This window comes from Salmo trutta, chromosome 15 (assembly GCF_901001165.1).
Source record: "Salmo trutta chromosome 15, fSalTru1.1, whole genome shotgun sequence".
NCBI classification, from domain to species: domain Eukaryota; kingdom Metazoa; phylum Chordata; class Actinopteri; order Salmoniformes; family Salmonidae; genus Salmo; species Salmo trutta.
Window position 1 is genome coordinate 1,994,905 of NC_042971.1, and position 22,496 is coordinate 2,017,400.

General features: G+C 38.7%; 1 protein-coding gene and 1 long non-coding RNA gene across 2 annotated transcripts in view; one reads left to right on the top strand and one right to left on the bottom strand.

Moving 5' to 3' along the window:
- Window positions 1-22,496, top strand: part of LOC115149648 (tripartite motif-containing protein 16-like) — a 1,197,515-nt gene that overhangs the window by 135,328 nt on the left and 1,039,691 nt on the right. The window lies entirely within an intron of this gene.
- LOC115149673 (uncharacterized) lies at window positions 12,561-12,764 on the bottom strand. Its single transcript, XR_003866929.1, has 2 exons — window positions 12,700-12,764; window positions 12,561-12,613 (listed from the first exon to the last, which is right to left on the bottom strand). It is a non-coding gene; the product is annotated as an uncharacterized LOC115149673 (long non-coding RNA).

Genomic DNA, 22,496 nt, shown 5'->3' on the forward strand with positions numbered 1-22,496 from the left:
CAGGAAAATAATCAGGATGCTGCTGGTAGAGTAGCTAGCTAGCTTACCTAGCTGTACCGACTAGCTAGGATAACTAGGATGCTGCTGGTAGAGTAGCTAGCTAGCTTACCTAACTGTACCGACTAGCTAGGATAACTAGGGTGCTGCTGGTAGAGTAGCTAGCTAGCTTACCTAGCTGTACCGACTAGCTAGGATAACTAGGGTGCTGCTGGTAGAGTAGCTAGCTAGCTTACCTAACTGTACCGACTAGCTAGGTTAACTAGGATGCTGCTGGTAGAGTAGCTAGCTAGCTTACCTAGCTGTACCGACTAGATAGGATAACTAGGATGCTGCTGGTAGAGTAGCTAGCTAGCTTACCTAGCTGTACCGACTAGCTTGGCTAGGTAACAGGTTGTTCTGTACTTCGTCTCGAGGATGATGACGAATCCGGTGAACTACAAAATGAAACAAGGATAGAGAGTGAAAAGGATCTGACTACACTCATACTGTCCCTGACCGTAAAGCAAAAAGCTAATTGAACAATAAACTTCAGCGTTTCAACACTGTAACAAACTCAGTTGTTATTCCCCAAGATCACCTCAGCCCACTCTGTGCGTAACCGGACGTGGACACGGACAGTTCTGTACGGGATGTTCCAGAACAGTGGCACAAAACACTAAACCCAGTCTTTACAGTGGGTTACATAAGTAATATTCATTTTTTATTATTATGTTAAACAAACGTTCAAAGTTTTTTTATAACTATATTTTGAAATCTGGGCCCATATCCACAAAGCGTCTCAGAGTAGAAAATTGGTTGTAGAAGTGCTGAGAATAAAGAGAATTTACTCTTATGGTTATATGGGGGGGGTTAAGAACGGAGCAGAAGAGACATGTTGGTTGTTTGCTGTAACTAATGGACAAAGTTGTATTGTATTGTATTGTATTGTATGGTAATGTATTGTATTGTATTGTAATGTATTGTATTGTATTGTAATGTATTGTATTGTAATGTATTGTATTGTATTGTATTGCATTGTAATTCATTGTATTGTAAAAAAAGTCAGCCAGAGTTGACGTGGGCCATCGTTCAAACAAAGAGATGCCTCCCTGACCACCAGTGTGTTTGGATATAATGAAGACCAATTCAGCGAAGAAGAACCTCTAGAGTTCTGATCAAAGAGCCCTATAAAGGGTTCTATATATATATTATATATACTGTATACTCAGACACTTCCTAACCTCCTATAAAGGATTCTATATATATTCTATATATACTGTATACTCAGACAGGCTAACCTCCTATAAAGGGTTCTATATATATTATATATATACTGTATACTCAGACAGGCTAACCTCCTATAAAGGGTCCTATATATATATTATATATACTGTATACTCAGACAGGCTAACCTCCTATAAAGGGTTCTATATATATTATATATATACTGTATACTCAGACAGGCTAACCTCCTATAAAGGATTCTATATATATTCTATATATACTGTATACTCAGACAGGCTAACCTCCTATAAAGGGTTCTATATATATTCTATATATACTGTATACTCAGACAGGCTAACCTCCTATAAAGGGTTCTATATATATATTATATATACTGTATACTCAGACACTTCCTAACCTCCTATAAAGGGTTCTATATATATATTATATATACTGTATACTCAGACACTTCCTAACCTCCTATAAAGGGTTCTATATATATTCTATATATATATAATATATTCTATATGTACTGTATACTCAGACACTTCCTAACCTCCTATAAAGGCTTCTATATATATTCTATATGTACTGTATACTCAGACACTTCCCAACCTCCTATAAAGGGTTCTATATATATATTATATGTACTGTATACTCAGACACTTCCTAACCTCCTATAAAGGGTTCTATATATATATTATATGTACTGTATACTCAGACACTTCCTAACCTCCTATAAAGGGTTCTATATATATTATATATACTGTATACTCAGACACTTCCTAACCTCCTATAAAGGGTTCTATATATATTCTATATATACTGTATACTCAGACACTTCCTAACCTCCTATAAAGGGTTCTATATATATATTATATATACTGTATACTCAGACACTTCCTAACCTCCTATAAAGGGTTCTATATATATATTATGTGTACTGTATACTCAGACACTTCCTAACCTCCTATAAAGGGTTCTATATATATTATATATATACTGTATACTCAGACAGGCTAACCTCCTATAAAGGGTTCTATATATATATTCTATATATACTGTATACTCAGACACTTCCTAACCTCCTATAAAGGATTCTATATATATATTATATATACTGTATACTCAGACACTTCCTAACCTCATATAAAGGGTTCTATATATATTATATATACTGTATACTCGGACACTTCCTAACCTCCTATAAAGGGTTCTATATATATTATATATATACTGTATACTCAGACAGGCTAACCTCCTATAAAGGGTTCTCTATATATTCTATATATACTGTATACTCAGACACTTCCTAACCTCCTATAAAGGGTTCTATATATATTATATATATACTGTATACTCAGACACTTCCTAACCTCCTATAAAGGATTCTATATATATATATATACTGTATACTCAGACACTTCCTAACCTCCTATAAAGGGTTCTATATATATTCTATATATACTGTATACTCAGACACTTCCTAACCTCCTATAAAGGATTCTATATATATATTATATATACTGTATACTCAGACAGGCTAACCTCCTATAAAGGGTTCTATATATATTATATATACTGTATACCCAGACACTTCCTAACCTCCTATAAAGGGTTCTATATATATTCTATATGTACTGTATACTCAGACACTTCCTAACCTCCTATAAAGGATTCTATATATATATATTATATATACTGTATACTCAGACACTTCCTAACCTCCTATAAAGGGTTCTATATATATTATATATATACTGTATACCCAGACACTTCCTAACCTATAAAGGATTCTATATATATTCTATATATACTGTATACTCAGACACTTCCTAATCTCCTATAAAGGGTTCTATATATATTCTATATATACTGTATACTCAGACACTTCCTAACCTATAAAGGATTCTATATATATTCTATATATACTGTATACTCAGACACTTCCTATCCTCCTATAAAGGGTTCTATATATATTCTATATATACTGTATACTCAGACACTTCCTAACCTCCTATAAAGGGTTCTATATATATTCTATATATACTGTATACTCAGACACTTCCTAACCTCCTATAAAGGATTCTATATATATTATATATACTGTATACTCAGACACTTCCTAACCTCCTATAAAGGATTCTATATATATTCTATATATACTGTATACTCAGACACTTCCTAACCTCCTATAAAGGGTTCTATATATATTCTATATATACTGTATACCCAGACACTTCCTAACCTCCTATAAAGGGTTCTATATATATTATATATACTGTATACCCAGACACTTCCTAACCTCCTATAAAGGGTTCTATATATATTATATATACTGTATACTCAGACACTTCCTAACCTCCTATAAAGGATTCTATATATATTCTATATATACTGTATACTCAGACACTTCCTAACCTCCTATAAAGGGTTCTATATATATTCTATATATACTGTATACTCAGACACTTCCTAACCTCCTATAAAGGGTTCTATATATATTATATATATACTGTATACCCAGACACTTCCTAACCTCCTATAAAGGGTTCTATATATATTCTATATATACTGTATACTCAGACACTTCCTAACCTCCTATAAAGGGTTCTATATATATTATATATATACTGTATACCCAGACACTTCCTAACCTCCTATAAAGGGTTCTATATATATTATATATATACTGTATACTCAGACACTTCCTAACCTCCTATAAAGGGTTCTATATATATTATATATATACTGTATACCCAGACACTTCCTAACCTCCTATAAAGGGTTCTATATGTATTCTATATATACTGTATACCCAGACACTTCCTAACCTCCTATAAAGGGTTCTATATATATTCTATATATACTGTATACTCAGACAGGCTAACCTCCTATAAAGGATTCTATATATATTATATATATACTGTATACTCAGACACTTCCTAACCTCCTCTAAAGGGTTCTATATATATATTATATATACTGTATACTCAGACACTTCCTAACCTCCTATAAAGGCTTCTATATATATTATATATACTGTATACCCAGACACTTCCTAACCTCCTATAAAGGGTTCTATATATATTATATATATACTGTATACTCAGACACTTCCTAACCTCCTATAAAGGATTCTATATATATATTATATATACTGTATACCCAGACACTTCCTAACCTCCTATAAAGGGTTCTATATATATTCTATATGTACTGTATACTCAGACAGGCTAACCTCCTATAAAGGATTCTATATATATTCTATATATACTGTATACTCAGACACTTCCTAACCTCCTATAAAGGGTTCTATATATATTATATATACTGTATACTCAGACACTTCCTAACCTCCTATAAAGGATTCTATATATATATGTATACTGTATACTCAGACACTTCCTAACCTCCTATAAAGGGTTCTATATATATATTATATATACTGTATACTCAGACACTTCCTAACCTCCTATAAAGGATTCTATATATATATTATATATACTGTATACTCAGACACTTCCTAACCTCCTATAAAGGGTTCTATATATATTATATATATACTGTATACTCAGACACTTCCTAACCTCCTATAAAGGATTCTATATATATATTATATATACTGTATACCCAGACACTTCCTAACCTCCTATAAAGGATTCTATATAGATATTATATATACTGTATACTCAGACAGGCTAACCTCCTATAAAGGATTCTATATATATATTATATATACTGTATACTCAGACACTTCCTAACCTCCTATAAAGGATTCTATATAGATATTATATATACTGTATACTCAGACAGGCTAACCTCCTATAAAGGGTTCAATATATATTCTATATATACTGTATACTCAGACACTTCCTAACCTCCTATAAAGGGTTCTATATATATTCTATATATACTGTATACTCAGACACTTCCTAACCTCCTATAAAGGGTTCTATATATATTCTATATATACTGTATACCCAGACACTTCCTAACCTCCTATTAAGGGTTCTATATATATTCTATATATACTGTATACTCAGACACTTCCTAACCTCCTATAAAGGATTATATATATATTATATATACTGTATACTCAGACAGGCTAACCTCCTATAAAGGATTCTATATATATATTATATATACTGTATACTCAGACACTTCCTAACCTCCTATAAAGGGTTCTATATATATATATTATATATACTGTATACCCAGACACTTCCTAACCTCCTATAAATGGTTCTATATATATTCTATATATACTGTATACTCAGACACTTCCTAACCTCCTATAAAGGGTTATATATATATTATATATACTGTATACCCAGACACTTCCTAACCTCCTATAAAGGATTCTATATATATTCTATATATACTGTATACCCAGACACTTCCTAACCTCCTATAAAGGATTCTATGTATATATACTATATATACTGTATACTCAGACACTTCCTAACCTCCTATAAAGGGTTCTATATATATTCTATATATACTGTATACCCAGACACTTCCTAACCTCCTATAAAGGGTTCTATATATATTCTATATGTACTGTATACTCAGACAGGCTAACCTCCTATAAAGGATTCTATATATATATTATATATACTGTATACTCAGACACTTCCTAACCTCCTATAAAGGATTCTATATATATTCTATATATACTGTATACCCAGACACTTCCTAACCTCCTATAAAGGGTTCTATATATATTATATATATATACTGTATACTCAGACACTTCCTAACCTCCTATAAAGGATTCTATATATATTCTATATATACTGTATACTCAGACACTTCCTAACCTCCTATAAAGGGTTCTATATATATTCTATATGTACTGTATACTCAGACAGGCTAACCTCCTATAAAGGATTCTATATATATATTATATATACTGTATACTCAGACACTTCCTAACCTCCTATAAAGGGTTCTATATATATATTATATATATACTGTATACCCAGACACTTCCTAACCTCCTATAAAGGGTTCTATATATATATTATATATACTGTATACTCAGACAGGCTAACCTCCTATAAAGGATTCTATATATATTATATATATACTGTATACTCAGACACTTCCTAACCTCCTATAAAGGGTTTTATATATATTCTATATATACTGTATACTCAGACACTTCCTAACCTCCTATAAAGGATTCTATATATATTCTATATATACTGTATACTCAGACACTTCCTAACCTCCTATAAAGGATTCTATATATATTCTATATATACTGTATACTCAGACACTTCCTAACCTCCTATAAAGGGTTCTATATATATTATATATATACTGTATACTCAGACACTTCCTAACCTCCTATAAAGGATTCTATATATATTATATATATACTGTATACTCAGACACTTCCTAACCTCCTATAAAGGGTTCTATATATATATTCTATATATACTGTATACTCAGACACTTCCTAACCTCCTATAAAGGATTCTATATATATATATATATACTGTATACTCAGACACTTCCTAACCTCCTATAAAGGATTCTATATATATTATATATATACTGTATACTCAGACAGGCTAACCTCCTATAAAGGGTTCTATATATATATTATATATACTGTATACCCAGACACTTCCTAACCTCCTATAAAGGGTTCTATATATATTCTATATATACTGTATACTCAGACAGACTAACCTCCTATAAAGGATTCTATATATATTATATATACTGTATACTCAGACACTTCCTAACCTCCTATAAAGGATTCTATATATATTATATATACTGTATACTCAGACACTTCCTAACCTCCTATAAAGGGTTCTATATATATTCTATATATACTGTATACTCAGACAGGTTAACCTCCTATAAAGGGTTCTATGTAGAACTTTAGTGGTTCCGTATATTAAGCAAGACAGAATCCTTTTTGGTTTAAACAGGAGTGAAGAGTGGGTTGATATAACGGATATATTGTCCAAATTCAGCTTGTAACAACGATCAGAATTAGTAAGAACAATAAAGTTATTCCTGCCAACATATTAGGCAATAATTAAGAGTTTGTGTGTGTGTGTGTGTGTGTGTGTGTGTGTGTGTGTGTGTGTGTGTGTGTGTGTGTGTTGGTGAGACAACCACATATCACAGTGAAATATACAGGATACAAACATTTCATTCCAGCTATGTAGCGTTTTGCAAAACAAAAATTATTCCACAAAAATCTATGAATTAAAATCTTAAGACAACAATATTTTACAGACACATGAAGGTACCCGTAAGCAATCATTTCCAATGAAAAATAACAAATGTGAAAAAATGGTGGAAATAATGTTTTAGAAACAAAGTCCTTAAACAACATTGTCATCTCACCTCTTAGCTTTGTGGTCATGTTCCCCAGAGAGATGCATTTTAGAGGCAGGGCCCCCCTCCTCTCTCTCCCCAGAGAGACTCATTTTAGAGGCAGGGCCCCCTTCCTTCCTCTCCCCAGAGAGACTCATTTTAGAGGCAGGGCCCCCCTCCTCTCTCTCCCCAGAGAGACTCATTTTAGAGCACTGACCCCTGTAAACAGAGATCCAGCATGTTGGTTGTGGTTAACACAGTGACAACTAGTTCTTGACTGTCAATTGTTCTATTTTATTCATTATCTCTTTGAGAAATAAAACATTTACTAACAGATACATATCCAAATGTAACAGTGTAGGTTCCGTCCCTCTCTTTGCCCCAACCTGGGCTCGAACCAGGGACCCTCTGCACACATCAACAACTGACACCCCACGAAGCATCGTTACCCATCGCGCCACAAAATCCCCGGCCCTTGCAGAGCAAAGGGGAACAACTACTTCAGGTCTCAGAGCGAGTGACGTCACCAATTGAAATGCTATTAGCACGCACCACCGCTAACTAACTAGCCATTTCACATCGGTTACACAAACAGTCAGGTGATTTAATGCATCACATGAACATGTAGTCGTGACTGATATTTTTCACCTTTTCTCCATGTAGTTTAACTAATAATAATAATAACAACAATATAATATTAATAAGTCACTTTCTCTTTTAATAATTTCTCTCATTCTAGTGTGTTGCTTTGTTCAACAGGTATGATATTATTATGCTGTTACTGAATTCAGTTCATAATAACAATGTTAAGAAAAGTATGTTCAGTGGTTTCATACCAAATTACACAGGAAGCAGGAGCTCATTGTAGTTTAGAAAACAACAAATGTTCTGATATTCTGAAAGATGATTTAGAACTATGATACATTAACATTTTTACAAATGGTAAAATAATCACGATATATGAATCGTATAATACGATATATGAACAATATGTTATTGAATGTGACTTGCCTACGCCCAGTTAGCGACATTTTGTATGATTGAACTGTCACATAACTGTCCCAGGTGAAATGGACTTTTAGATCTGAGTGTTTTACTGTCAGTCACTATACTAAAATAACACCATGCATTTAATTTCTCTACACACTTTACAATAATCCCTGGGAAGATTCTTACCTTGTAGCCTGAATTCACAACCAGAACATGTCAAGTCATTGAGATATTTTCCGTTGTGCTGAGAGAGCAGCTTCCTGATAACAAGTGGCTCTGTATCTATGTTCTAGGTACAGTTGATCTTTGGATGCAATAATATCTGGTCAAAGTCTAGTGACACAACACCATACTATATCATAAACATAACAGCAGTTGGCCAGAAAAGGCCATGGCATACTATAAAACAGGGTTTGTCAACTAGATTTGGCTTCGGGTGTCACGGTTGTCATAGAGAGGAGCAGACCAAAGTGCAGCGTGATTATCGTTCCACATATTTTATTGAACTGTGAAACTATGCGATACATACACATAAACTAAAGAACAAAAAAACAACAAACCGTGACGCAGAGGTGAAACATACACTACTCAAAAACAATCTCACACAAACCCAGGTGGGAAAAACACCTACTTAAGTATGATCTCCAATTAGAGACAATGATGACCAGCTGCCTCTAATTGGAGATCATCCCAAACAAAACCCAACATAGAAATACAAAACTAGAAAACAACATAGAAAAACTAAACTAGAAACCCCCCTGTCACACCCTGACCTACTCTACCATAGAAAATAAAGCTTTCTATGGTCAGGACATGACATCGGGAGAATTTTTTTCTGAGTTAAAGTCAGCGGGCCAGAACATAATTAGCATATAATATTAGCATAATTAATAGGCCTACACTACAAATTTAACAACATGTTTAACACATTTGATTAGTAAATAATACATTCAGTGACAATAAAATAATTTAGATCTGATTAAGTTCATAAAATCACCAATATCTCTATTCAATTATGTTTTTTTGTTTATTTCTCTGTGTGTTGATTGGTGGGGAAAAACAGGTCTACGTAGCCTACTGTAGTCTACATTACTTTATTAATATCAACATTCATTCAGAACAATGAGCTTGATAGCAAGAGAACATGTCGCTCTCAAAAAGTAGCAAAAGGTAGATAATGAAAATCAAAGTTTCAGGGAAGAACGGACAGAGAGATATGCATTCATCTGACCATCTTTCTCCAATGCCAAGCCAGAGTGTCTTGTTTGCAATGAAAATGTCATTGTTTGCAAAGAATTCAATCTCAGACGGCATTATGAATCTAAACATGGTACTTTCAAAGTGGCCTTCCCTCCCCAGACAGAGGCCCGACGCAGAAACACTGAAGCATTAACTACAACCTACAAACACGGCAGTAGAATCCTCCTTCATGGCCTGACCCAACAACAGAAGGTCACAAGTGCTTCCTAAAAGCATCCTGGGTTCTAACCAAACACAACATGCCCTTCACAGACGCAGAGCTGTTTAAAAATTGCATGGTGACAGTTTTGGAAGAATTGGCTACAGACAAGTCTATGGATAGCATAATTGTTTCTGTCAAACAGGTGCCCCTGTCTGTGACATCAGCCGGACGCCGTGTCTGTGCTCTGGCGGATGATGTGCATAGGATTGTTCTGGAGGGGCTCAGTCAGGCTGAGCATTTTCCCCTGGCTATTGATGAGAGAACTGACAACACTGATGTAGCACAGTTGTGTGTATATGTCCGTTATTTTCATGGAAATGACTTTAAAGAAGAGTCCATCCAGGATGATCTCCTGCTTCACTACAACGTGCGCTGGCTGAGTAAAGGAAAAGCAAGCTGGTGACAGAATCAGAGGAGTCCATCCAGGATGATCTCCTGCTTCACTACAACGTGTGCTGGCTGAGTAAAGGAAAAGCAAGCTGGTGACAGAACCAGAGGAATCCATCCAGGATGATCTCCTGCTTCACAACAACGTGCGCTGGCTGAGTAAAGGAAAAGCAAGCTGGTGACAGAACCAGAGGAGTCCATCCAGGATGATCTCCGCTTCACTACAACGTGCGCTGGCTGAGTAAAGGAAAAGCAAGCTGGTGACAGAATCAGAGGAGTCCATCCAGGATGATCTCCTGCTTCACTACAACGTGCACTGGCTGAGTACAGGAAAAGCAAGCTGGTGACAGAACCAGAGGAGTCCATCCAGGATGATCTCCTGCTTCACAACAACGTGCGCTGGCTGAGTAAAGGAAAAGCTCTAGAGCCATTCTGTGAGCTTCATGGCCAGGTTGTGGATTTTGTCAGAAAAAGTCAAATGAGGGCAGCAGCTGATCACCTTTTGTATTTTGGAAATTGAGGAATTTCTCTCAGATGTTGCTTTTTTGGTGACATTCTGTAATTTAAATTAAATCTGCAGTGACAAGGAAGAGGAAAACAGTCGTGGACATGGTGAAAAATCTGGAGGCCTTTACTAGGAAGCTTGAATTGTTGGATTTGGACTTGTCCTCTGGAAGGCTACTACTCTTCAGCACACTGAAGAAACGACAGGCAGAGGGACCAGACAACTTCTCCTCCAGATTTGAAGACTACAGCATGCCCAAGGATATCATTTCGTTTTAATGTGATATTCTCACAGTCCTCCCTGGTGGATAAATCTCCTCCCTTGCTAAGAAAACAGTACCCTCGCTGGATAAGGCTGTAATTCAAAATGAGCTGATTGAAATCCATTGAGCCATCTGTTTGTTCTGTCAATAAAGGATCAGGCTATCCCGATACAGACATTCAGACACAGACATCGCCTTTTTTTCATTCAAATATTGTTTTATGTAGGATGCTGCCTTTTTGGCCATGATGCAGTTGTAAGTCGGCCTAATAAATAAATACAAATCCCACTTCTATCAGGCCATTTTGTTTTCTTGTGAAAGATGCTGTTGAGCCACACAGCCTAGCTCAGACCGTTAAGTTATTTTATATGGGCCTTAGCCACCAGTACGGGAAAATAAAAATGTATGAAATGTCTGCATTCACTACTGTAAGTCGCTCTGGATAAGAGCGTCTGCTAAATGACTAAAATGTAAATGTAAAACTGTAATGGTTTGAATACACCTGGGCTCTCTGTGAAGAACTACAACTCCCTGTTTCACGTTGCATCGCGTCCGGAACTGTAGTTCTAACCCCTTTGTGGTTTAGTAGAAAGAGGAGGAAGGGAAGCGCTACTAAGGTCCACAATAGTAAATGTTGGTAGACAGAAGGTGCTCTTTGGTAAAAGGGGTGAGTAGGTCATCAAACAGAAAGGAGGACCAAGGCTCTCTTCATATAATTGATTAAAATGCCTTTATTAGTATGGCATGTTCAATAGAAACAATGTTTTTGTTTAGAATAATTATTTATTAAATGTGCTACTTTGACCCCACCATGGCCTCCAGTCTCCCCTCTCCTGCAAAGTTTATTTATCTGAAATGACAAGGCTTGATCTCTGAATGTGTTTCTCTGTAGGCTACATACTGAAACCTTAAAGCTACAATCCTTAGTTACTAATTCCATTATTGGACGGTTACATTTTGCTGGTGCCAGGCAGGATCAGCTGCAGAAGTTATTAATTTATTTAAAGATGACAATGGTGATCTAGATATTCACATGACAATATTTACACAATAATCTACATTGATGATGGTGATCTAGATATTCACATGACCATATTTACACAATAATCTATATTGATGATGGTGATCTAGATATTCAAATGACAATATTTGCAAAATAATCTACATTGACTTGCCTATTTAAATAAAGGTTAAATAAAATATATTTACAAACTCCACAACTAACAGGTCAAAGGTGACACTGACATTCCTGCCCCAATCCCAAATGGTGTCCAGTGTTGTTCCTACAACATAACAACAGTGACAGATGTGACAACATTTCTAATCAATACTGAAATTCTATGCTTAGATTATTGATACAATGGTTTACCTGGAAGAGACTGTGCAATTTCTTCCATTTCCCTTTCTGCCTCTGTTGCAACTTCTGTTGCTGGGGAAACCCTCTATGGCAGAGAGTCCACTACATCAAAACAACAGGAAATGTTAGGAACATCACTAGAGTCAACCAGCATCAAGTAAATGAATAACAATTCCAAGTGTACTAACGTAGCCTCTGGCGTTTTCCCATGGTGGAGAAGTGCATCAGTCAGGAGGTCAATAAGATGGGACGGGCTCATTTCTTTGGTGACCTTCCCAAAGCGCCTCAGATACGACCGCAGCCTCTCCATCTGCTCCCCATCTGCCAGTCCAGCACCTTCCACATATCGGGTGTTGAATTTCATCTACAAATATAAAATCATGTCATACCGTGGTAAAAGGGTTATTTGGTTAAACCTTATAAAATATGAATAAATACTTACTGATAATATTAATGATCCTGTTCAAGTACCTGACATGGCAAGTCATGTCCATCAGCATGGAAACCTGGAACAACCAATTTGGTCCCATGATTCAATTCAGGAAAGTTTCTCTAAAAAGTTATGGACAAAATGTTCATGTTAAAACTATTGTTGGAGAAACTGCTTTTCAAATGTTAAAGTCAATGAGATCTTGAATAAAAAAAGGTTCATTACTTGCACATGTAGCTGCATCTGGCATCAATGTCCTCCATGAAGATGAGACTGATGTTCTAGCCTCTCATCCCCTCCTTCATCTCTCAGCAGGTTCACTGCATTTGACAAACTACAGAAGAAGTACATCATTATCTGCACTAAATAACTAAATACAATTTACTAAATTAACTAAATTAATGAACAGTGAAATAAAATAATGAAAAAGAAACTGAAAAAAACTCCTTATTACTGCATCCCACCTTTCACCCTTTTTCATGTTCAGGAAGTGAAGCGGGTGGTCATGCTGGCAGGAAACTCCAACACGCCTGTCTCCTACAATTTCCTTGTTTTGGGTTTGGACCTAATGGCATTGCCTGCTTGAAATCCATGGCAACCCTAAAATATCTATAATAATATAAAGTACAATACAAGTATTATGTACTGAAATGCTTCCTTGCAGGTTAACCTCTTGACAATGCAACAACAATAGAACAAGTCAGTAGCTAAGTTAATAGAAAGAGTACTACAGTAGTAATAAACCCTTCATTCATCAGTACCCTGAACATAGCTGGGTGTTTCTGGGATAGAGGGTTGATATAAAAGTCAGTACTACAATAGTAATAAACCCTTCATTCATCAGTATCCTGAACATAGCTGGGTGTTTCTGGGATAGAGGGTTGATATTAAAGTCAGTACTACAATAGTAATAAACCCTTCATTCATCAGTATCCTGAACATAGCTGGGTGTTTCTGGGATAGAGGGTTGATATTAAAGTCAGTACTACAATAGTAATAAACCCTTCATTCATCAGTATCCTGAACATAGCTGGGTGTTTCTGGGGTAGAGGGTTGGTATTAAAGTCAGTACTACAATAGTAATAAACCCTTCATTCATCAGTATCCTGAACATAGCTGGGTGTTTCTGGGATAGAGGGTTGATATTAAAGTCAGTACTACAACAGTAATAAACCCTTCATTCATCAGTATCCTGAACATAGCTGGGTGTTTCTGGGGTAGAGGGTTGGTATTAAAGTCAGTACTACAATAGTAATAAACCCTTCATTCATCAGTACCCTGAACATAGCTGGGTGTTTCTGGGGTAGAGGGTTGATATTAAAGTCAGTACTACAACAGTAATAAACCCTTCATTCATCAGTATCCTGAACATAGCTGGGTGTTTCTGGGATAGAGGGTTGATATAAAAGTCTATATATTCAGCAATAAAAGTCTATATATTCAGCAATACAGTAAGATTCTGTGACACAATCACTTCCTATTGGTCAGCCGCAGGGAACCGCCCACGTCTCTGAGGCACAATCACTTCCTATTGGTCAGCCGCAGGGAACCGCCCACGTCTCAGGAGATATGTATTTTAGGCAGTAAGTAAAACTGCCTAGGCCTTGGAGAATCTGGCCCAAAAAGACAGACCATCTGTTTATCTGTAATGTACTTATCCTCATACAGTTTATCTCCTGGATTAATCTTTGTGTTTTCTGGTTGTGTTGAGTGGGACAATGGAACATAGTGTTTAACATGATCCTATTGTCTATTGGCTTCAAGAAGACATTCACTTTATCCATTACAACAATCTGAGCCCCCTTATCTGCTGGTTTAATCACTATATTTCTAGAGCTTGATTTTTAACCATTTGTAAGGTTAAGCTGATAAAAAAGGTTTGGTTCTGAATTGTGAAAAGGAAGCCACATCCCTACGTATCAGAGTCTGTATAGTTTCTGACTCCAACTGAGGTTCCCAATGTGAGGGGTTTGGAAATAGTATCTGAGGAAAATCTGTTTCATATTCACAATGATCTGATAACTTCAATCTTCTATGATAGACGTGTAGATCCCCTCCGGAGCTCCTCCCAGTCCACCTGTTTAGGAGTTGGTATGAAAGCCAGTCCACCTGTTTAGGAGTTGGTATGAAAGTCAGTCTACCTGTTTAGGAGTTGGTATGAAAGTCAGTCCACCTGTTTAGGAGTTGGTATGAAAGTCAGTCCACCTGTTTAGGAGTTGGTATGAAAGTCAGTCCACCTGTTTAGGAGTTGGTATGAAAGTCAGTCCACCTGTATAGGAGTTGGTATGAAAGTCAGTCCACCTGTTTAAGAGTTGGTATGAAAGTCAGTCCACCTGTTTAGGAGTTGGTATGAAAGTCAGTCCACCTGTTTAGGAGTTGGTATGAAAGTCAGTCCACCTGTTTAGGAGTTGGTATGAAAGTCAGTCCACCTGTTTAGGAGTTGGTATGAAAGTCAGTCCACCTGTTTAGGAGTTGGTATGAAAGTCAGTCCACCTGTTTAGGAGTTGGTATGAAAGTAAGTCCACCTGTTTAGGAGTTGGTATGAAAGTCAGTCCTCTTTCTAAAACCTCACTCTCGGCTTGGTTGAGCCCAATGGGACATTGCTGGTCAAGACCTCAAATGGGTTGTGAAGTAGTATGGACATATTGATGGAACAAGGTCACTAAACTGGTGGATAGACAGGGTAGATCCAAGAGCCTCTGCTGTCATCTAGAGGGGGTTTCTCTGTACTGCTTGACACATGGAGACTCAATGGAGGCCCAGTGCAAGTGCTCAAAGTAAGGTCCAGACAATTGTTTGTCAGGCTGGGATCTATAAAGCAGTATGTTCTTCAATTAGATGCCAACTAATATTCATACAGGGACAATAGGTGGGGCAGGAGGAAGAATGGTGGTCCTGATTCATACAGGGACAATAGGTGGACAGGAGGAAGAATGGTGGTCCTGATTCATACAGGGACAATAGGTGGGGCAGGAGGAAGAATGGTGGTCCTGATTCATACACGGACAATAGGTGGACAGGAGGAAGAATGGTGGTCCTGATTCATACAGGGACAATAGGTGGTCAGTAGGAAGAATGGTGGTCCTGATTCATACAGGGACAATAGGTGGACAGGAGGAAGAATGGTGGTCCTGATTCATACAGGGACAATAGGTGGACAGGAGGAAGAATGGTGGTCCTGATTCATACAGGGACAATAGGTGGGGCAGGAGGAAGAATGGTGTTCCTGATTTTCACAATTCCTCTTTTTTCTTTAGAGCTTCAGATTGAGATTGTTGTTATTCTCCAATATGTTTTTCTTCAGTGTTGCACTCTGGGTTCTCCAAGGGGAATACTCCCCCTGTTCTCCTCTTGACAGTTGTAGCACCATGCTTTTGCTGGGAATTGTCCACTGTTGGTATCAATTTATATGGTCCCAAAAATACAAAAAAAGTGTATTTGTTTTAGCTGAGTCCCCAGTTAGAATCCATGTTGTTCATTTAAAAGTTTCTAAAAAGATGAAAAGTTAATTGAATAAATGCGCTCCTGACATTTCACCACAATAGGCTTCTTCAGACAACGGACAACGGACAAAAAGTAGCCAATCAAAGCCAAAGGAGAGTGATGAGCAGCAGCATCATCAGTGTCTGGAATACTCGGTTAATGAAAAAGTCATTGCCGAAAGATCTGTGTGGGTCCATCTACTGGGAGGTTACATGGAGAGGAGGGACCTGATCCTAGATCATAATGAATCAGATTACATGGAGAGGGGGGACCTGATCCTAGATCATAATGAATCAGATTACATGGAGAGGGGGGGACCTGATCCTATATCATAATGACTCAGATTACATGGAGAGGGGGACCTGATCCTATATCATAATGAATCAGATTACATGGAGAGGAGGACCTGATCCTATATCATAATGAATCAGATTACATGGAGAGGGGGGACCTGATCCTAGATCATAATGAATCAGATTACATGGAGAGGGGGGACCTGATCCTAGATCATAATGAATCAGATTACATGGAGAGGAGGGACCTGACCCTAGATCATAATGAATCAGATTACATGGAGAGGGGGGGACCTGATCCTAGATCATAATGAATCAGATTACATGGAGAGGGGGGACCTGATCCTAGATCATAATGAATCAGATTACATGGAGAGGAGGGACCTGATCCTAGATCATAATGAATCAGATTACATGGAGAGGGGAGACCTGATCCTAGATCATAATGAATCAGATTACATGGAGAGGGGGGGACCTGATCCTATATCATAATGAATCACATTACATGGAGAGGGGGACCTGATCCTATATCATAATGAATCAGATTACATGGAGAGGAGGGACCTGATCCTAGATCATAATGAATCAGATTACATGGAGAGGGGGGACCTGATCCTAGATCATAATGAATCAGATTACATGGAGAGGGGGGACTTGATCTTAGATCATAATGAATCAGATTACATGGAGAGGGGGGACCTGATCCTATATCATAATTAATCAGATTACATGGAGAGGGGGGACCTGATCCTAGATCATAATGAATCAGATTACATGGACACGGGGGACCTGATCCTAGATCATAATGAATCAGATTACATGGAGAGGGGGGACCTGATCCTATATCATAATGAATCAGATTACATGGAGAGGGGGGACCTGATCCTAGATCATAATGAATCAGATTACATGGAGAGGGGGACCTGATCCTAGATCATAATTAATCAGATTACATGGAGAGGGGGGACCTGATCCTAGATCAAAATTAATCAGATTACATGGACAGGGGGGACCTGATCCTAGATCATAATGAATCAGATTACATGGAGAGGGGGGACCTGATCCTATATCATAATGAATCAGATTACATGGAGAGGGGGGACCTGATCCTATATCATAATGTATCAGATTACATTGAGAGACGGATGTATATAATATACCCTACTATTTTTTAATATTTAATATGCCATAAACTATTGTTTTTTTTAACAGTTTCATTAATTCATTGTAATTAACTTAATCATTATGACACACCCCTCTCTATTGTCATTGTTTACACTAATTGCACTGTTTGTCTACATAACGTGGTTCAAGTATTGATGACATCACCCTGAAGAAGGCACAGTGATGCTGAAACGTTGGTAAATACCCATTAAATTACTGGGAGTTTATATATGGAGTGTGGGACTCTCTTTATTTTGATAGTTTATAACTCATGTAGTTGCCATCTTTTTGTGTTTTTCAGGCAGCCTGGGAACGAACTGAAAAAACTCACTAAAGAGTCAAGACAGAGACACCAGAAAGACCCAAGAAGACTTGGACGCAGCATCAGAGGACAGAGAGGGATGTTCAGAACTCACTCAGTCTGGTCCGTTGGTGAGGGTAGACTTGGAGGCTGCTTACCTGACATGGAGGAAGTCCCTCCTCCTCTCCTCTGCCTTCCCTATACCCCATCCTCTCCCCTACCTTCCCTATACCCCCCCTCCTCTCCCCTACCTTCCCTATACCCCCCCTCCTCTCCCCTACCTTCCCTATACCCCCCCTCTCCCCTACCTTCCCTATACCCCCTCCTCTCCCCTACCTTCCCTATACCCCCTCCTCTCCCCTACCTTCCCCAAACCCCCTCCTCTCCCCTAACTTCCCTATACCCCCTCCTCTCCCCTACCTTCCCTATACCCCCCCTCCTCTCCCCTACCTTCCCTATACCCCCTCCTCTCCCCTACCTTCCCTATGCCCCCCTCCTCGCCCCTACCTTCCCTATGCCCCCACTCCTCTCCCCTACCTTCCCTATACCCCCCTCCTCTCCCCTACCATACATGAAGGGACATCGCGTGCGCCATCCGTATGGTTAGTGAGAAAGTCCATGTTGCAAATGTACCCTCCCTTACTAGACGTCCGACCACGTCCGATAAATCCGCGGACGGCGTCGGGCCGCTCGCGGGGGCCGGATCTTCCAGGAAGTCATCGAACGGAGTCTCTCGGACCTTCGGTTTCCGTTTAATTAAATTTTCAAATTTTGGTCATTTCCTTGCAGTCCCGGATTATTCCACGAGAGGGCGTATGGAATCATATTGCAAATGTAACATATATCACCAATCGCGACACGGCTTTTTCTCCTAAACGGAAGATAATTCGAAGACGAAACTCGGTCTGCGTGGGTTTGGCATAATGGGCAGTTGGCCCCGAACAGGATGGAGTCGAGGCCTCGACGCTTTTCGAGTTAAGGCTATTTTTCTGGGATTGAAAGTCAAAGAGGAAAATAGAGTGCTGATTTGACCGCTTCACATCAAACTACATGAGCCTACGGTGTCAGGAGAAAAGGAACCATGCATTTACCAATGTTCATTTCAGAGAAATTGTACAATGACACATTGGTGATATTCAACAACAATAGGTTTTTTTTTTCAAAAAAGTTACATATCCAGTTGCAGCGTGTTCAGATGAGTCCGTTAAGGCAGGTTTCGGAGCTCTGCGAGATTTCTGTGATTTTCTGTGATTTTCTGAAACAACACACACTTGTTCAACCCTCTGTAAATAAGTCAGTTCTTAAGAGAAACACTTAAAACTCAATATTCTATAAGAGCCTAACGTTCAGATTCCTGTGTCAACCAGAAATGCCTTATAATGGTGTCATAGGGGCTGTTTTGAAGGGTTAAAAAGGTCAGATCTTTCCACAACTTCATATGTGTGACTAGGCAACCCTCATGAACTGTAAATCAGTCATTTATCCCATCAGATGTCAAAGAAAAGCTCTCTCAAACACACACACAGAGAGGACGGAGTGACACAGTGCGGTTCTTAAAGACACAAAGAGCCTGCAATGGCATTACCATTATCTCTAGGCTGAGACGAGTTCAATGAGACGCCCCGCTTGACCGTAGCTTGCTCGGTATGAGCGCAGCGACCGTGAGAAAACTAGGCCCAAAATGAGGCCTGCACCAATATGTCAAGTGCTTATGGGTGACAGTGAGAGAACCATTAGGGTTAGAAGCACAATTCAACCTCAGGAGCGTTCCTGAGGTCCTCCCGATCTGTGCAAGCCTAACCTTGACCCTGTGGCATTAACCCTTCACAGTGAAAAGAAGGTGTTTAGATCAAACTGTGTGCAATGACTTCTCTCCCCATAGGAATACATTGACAATTCTCCTAAATTCAACCTGAAGTCTATGTGGGTTATGAATGCCTTATGAACCTGTATTCTATAACAATCCATCAGGCTACTGTGAGGTCTACCTGTGTCGATTCTAAGGTTCCTGGAGCAACCGGAAAATGTTAAAATCACCCTAGAGCTATTGTCATATAAGCAACCTGCAGATAGTGAAAATCACGCAACTCAACCATCTGTTATTCAGTCAATTCTTAAGGTAGAGACTTCATATTCAGGATTCTGTTTATGTCTAACCCAAAGACAACGTGTGTTGAGTAAGAGCTTCCTGTGACAACCGGAAGTGGTTAAAAACAGCCAAGAGCTATTGTCATATAACCTGCACATACTGAAAATCACGCAACTCAACCCTATGTCATCCAGCCAATTCTTTAGGTAGAGACTTCATATTGAGGATTCTGTATATGCCTACCCCAAAGACAACGTGTGTCTATTCTTTTTGCAAAAAAAACAAAAACACACACACACACAATTTGGCCATAGGGACATAGTGTGGGGCTTAGAGTCTTATACCGCCTTCAATAGTTACTTTTGTTCAAACGATTCAAGAACCGTCAGACCTAGAGCTCCGAAATTTTAGAAACCTGTTCTAGAGCTCAAGTCGATAGTGCACGGTGATTTATGGGGCTCTAGAAGGTTCTCTGACCGAGAAACCGCCTCGTACATTTGCAATATTTTCAATTCATTTTGAATATCACGGACATGGCGACATGTAGAAATGTCCCAGAGTCGCAAGACTAGGTGCATTGAAACCGGCTCGGCCCATAGAGACGGACCCCAATATCTCTGTCCAATAGCTCATTCAGGGACCCCGTAGTAACGCCCTGAAAAAGTGGATTTTCAGCACCAATTAGGCCATTGCTCGGGCACCGAATGACCTATCGAGCCGAAACTTCGGATTCGGGGTCGCCTCACATAGGCCTACACATAATGTCAGAGCTGGACCCGCAGCTATAACGTAACTATGTGTTTTAGGTTTTTTTATGGTTAAAATTGAAAGCACTGTGAATTATGGGCCTTCTCTGACATATGTGATAGTTGGCTTCTATACGAGTTGGAAAAAGTGGATTTGGTGTCAGATGCTATCAGTTTGGTGTCAGATTGACATCTAATTGACTGATGGACGCTGACTGCTGGGTGACGAGCAATGGAGAGGAACCACAGTCACTGCCCGGCCATCCCGAGTTCATCGGGCCAGTCAATTATGCATTTCTGCAGTATTTTTGAGCATGCCTAAATTTGTGATGCTAAATGCCCATTAAATCATATTGCAAACGTAACGCGCTATATTGCAAACGTAACGTGCGTTTGCAATATGACTCAACAGCAAAAAATATCACCAATGTTGACATGATGAAATCAACACAATGAGCGATAGAGAGGAACCACAGTCACTGCCCGGCCATCCCCAGTTCATCGGGACAGTCAATTTTGCATATCTTTAGTGTTTTTGAGCATGCCAAATTCGTGATGTTGAGGCCCATTGAATCATATTGCAAATGCGCATCCGTGCACATGGTGACCCGAAATGGGTTACCAGGAGTAATTTTTTAGAAGGGTTTTAAATGCCTTTAGGGTGGTGCAAGGGGTGCACGGTTGGGTAGGGAGCACCTTCCATCAGTGCCCATCCAGTATAAGGCGCCCCTAGTCATTTTGGACATTTTTCAAAAAATCGCTAAAAAACGACAATCCCACTTCTCTCATGTCACCATCAAGTCATGGAGAGGAACCACAGTCACTGCCCGGCCATTCCCAGTTCATCGGGACAGTCAATTTTGCATATCTTTAGTGTTTTTGAGCATGCCAAATTCGTGATGTTGAGGCCCATTGAATCATATTGCAAATGCGCATCCGTGCACATGGTGACCCGAAATGGGTTACCAGGAGTAATTTTTTAGAATGGTTTTAAATGCCTTTAGGGTGGTGCAAGGGGTGCACGGTTGGGTAGGGAGCACCTTCCATCAGTGCCCATCCAGTATGGGGCGCCCTTAGTCATTTTGGACATTTTTCAAAAAAAAATCGCTAAAAAACGACAATCCCACTTGTCTCATGTCACCATCAAGCCATGGAGAGGAACCACAGTCACTGCCCAGCCATCACCAGTTCATCGGGACAGTTAATTTTGCCTTTCTGCAGTGTTTTTGAGCATGCCAAATTCGTGATGTTGAGGCCCATTGAATCATATTGCAAATGCGCATCAGTGCACATGGTGACCCGAAATGGGTTACCAGGAGTAATTTTTTAGAATGCTTTTAAATGCCTTTAGGGTGGTGCAAGGGGTCCACGGTTGGGTAGGGAGAACCTTCCATCAGTGCCCATCCAGTATGGGGCGCACCAAGTCATTTTGGACATTTTTCAAAAAAATCGCTAAAAAACGACAATCCCACTTGTCTA